The sequence below is a fragment of the Otolemur garnettii genome, unplaced genomic scaffold (genome assembly GCF_000181295.1).
Source record: "Otolemur garnettii isolate 467f Iridium unplaced genomic scaffold, OtoGar3 scaffold00015, whole genome shotgun sequence".
Taxonomy (NCBI): domain Eukaryota; kingdom Metazoa; phylum Chordata; class Mammalia; order Primates; family Galagidae; genus Otolemur; species Otolemur garnettii.
Window position 1 is genome coordinate 858367 of NW_003852410.1, and position 2299 is coordinate 860665.

Genomic DNA, 2299 nt, shown 5'->3' on the forward strand with positions numbered 1-2299 from the left:
CGCCTGTGGTCCCAGCTACTTGGGAGGCGGAGGCAGGAGACTCGCTTGAGCCCAGGAGTTGGAGGTTGCTGTGAACTGTAATGCCACGGCACTCTGCCCAGGGGGACAGCTTGAGCCTCTGTCTCAAAAATAAATAAATAAATAAAAATAAAAATAAAAAAAAGTTATACCTCCCATGTACCCTTTCTCAAAGCTACTAGAAAAAGTATTCCACCAAAATGTCCAGCAGCCCAAAGAAGAACACAAGAAGACACAGAATACAGGAGGGAAAAGAGGCAACAGAGGAGAACTATGAAGGAAGATTCTAGAAAGACATCTCTCAGACCACCTAAAAACAAGCAGCCCTGACCACAGCAGAACAACAGAGGGACATCTCCAAGGAATAAAAGGGAACAGATTACTTATCGCAACAGCACTGAGAAGAATTTCATGACTCTAGTGGTGTGGGGATGAATTAGTGATAGGTAGAGAGAAAACCGAAGGAAAAACATGGTAATGATAAGCTTCAAAACAATAAAGTTTTACAAGAAAGGAAATAAAATCAGAGTATATTAGTTGAACTCAGCTATAAACGTGGCAGTAATAAACCTTAAATAGGTCCAGCCCCAAATGGTATCAAAATGACGACACAGGAGGCTGCTGAAAGCAGAAGTCAACGTGTCCATGGATGCAGGTGCTGCTAAAGACAAAGTATAGAAAACTAAATTCTCATCTTCCCAAGCAGGATGTCCTCAAAGTCTAAAAACTGAAAAACCAATAAATATCAAAGAATATTGAGAAATATACAGATAAGTACTAAAAGAGTGAGCTATGGCTGGGTGCAACAGCTCACACCTGTAATCCCAGCACTTTGGGAGGCCAGGGTAGAAGGATCATTTGAAGCCAAGAGTTCAAGACCAGCCTGGGTAACATAGCAAGACTCAGTCCCAAAAAATAAAAAATAAAAATTAGACAGCATGTGTTGCACACCTGTAGTCCAAGCTACTTGGGAGGTTGAGGAAGGAGAACTACTTGAGCCCAGGAAGTTTTAAGTTACAGTGAGATATGACTTATGTACTGCACTCCAGCCCGGACAACAAAGAGAGGCCTTGTCCCTTTAAAAAAAAAAAAAAAAAAAAGAACTGGCTCAGTGCCTTGTAGCTCAGCACCTAAGGCGTCAGCCACAGACACATACACTGAGGCTGGAGAGTTTAAACCCAGCCCAGGCCAGCTAAACAATGACAACCGCAACAAAAAATAGATGGGCATTGTGGCGGGCGCCTGTAGTCCCAGCTATTTGAGGGGCTGAGGCAAGAGAATCACTTAAGCCCAAGAGTTTGAGGTTGCTATGAGCTGTGATGCCACAGCACTCTACCCAGGGCGACAGCTTGAGATTCCGTCTTTAAAAAAAAAAAAAAAGCTAAAAGATGAGGAGGGGCTGCCTAGGGAGCAGAGGAGCAGTAGTAAAGCATGGGCAGAGACATTTTCCCCCCAGTTATAAGCTATGTTAAAAGCCACCAATTTACCACTAGCTTCCCTCCAATATCGTCCTTCTCTTCTTCTCTAGCAACAGTTTACCTAGGTGTAATTCTGCCCAATTAATTCTGAAGATTAATTTTCCAGACTCTCTTGTAGCAGGTGTTAACTAAGTTTCTAGACTCCAGTCAATGTGCATGAGTAGATACAATGTGTACAACTTCTGAGCTAACTTGTTAAGAGGAAGGCAACAGGCTCACCAGTAGCACAGTGGTTAAGGCACCCAGCCCGGGTCTGCTAAACAACAACGACAACTGTAACAAAAAAATATCCAGGCATTGTGATGGGCACCTGTAGTCCCAGCTACTTGGGAGGCAAGAGAATCACTTAAGACCAAGACCAAGAGTTTGAGGTTGCTGTGAGCTGTGACGTCACAGCACTCTGCCAAGGGTGACATAATGAGACTCTATCTCAAAAAACAAAAAAAAGGAATACACTTTCTTCTTCTCTTCTCCCTACTGGCCAGAATGTCAATGTAACAAACTGAGTCCTCCCAGAATAGCCATCTATCTCACACAGTGGTTACAGCATTGGCCACATACACCTAGGCTGGCAGGTTCAAACCCAGCCCTGGGCCAGCTAAACGACAATGACAACTGCAACAAAAAAATAGGTGGGCATTGTGGCAGGTGCCTGTAGTCCCAGTTCTGGGAAGGCTAAGGCAATAGAATCACTTGAGCCCAAGAGTTTGAGGTTGCTGTGAGCTGTGACACCACAGCACTCTACCAAGGGCAGCATGGTGAGACTCTGTCTCAAAAAATAAATAAATAAATAAATAAATAAA

General features: G+C 43.7%; 1 protein-coding gene across 3 annotated transcripts in view; it reads right to left on the reverse strand.

The window, feature by feature from the left end:
• TATDN2 (TatD DNase domain containing 2) overlaps positions 1 to 2299 on the reverse strand; it is a 38790-nt gene that overhangs the window by 22474 nt on the left and 14017 nt on the right. The window lies entirely within an intron of this gene.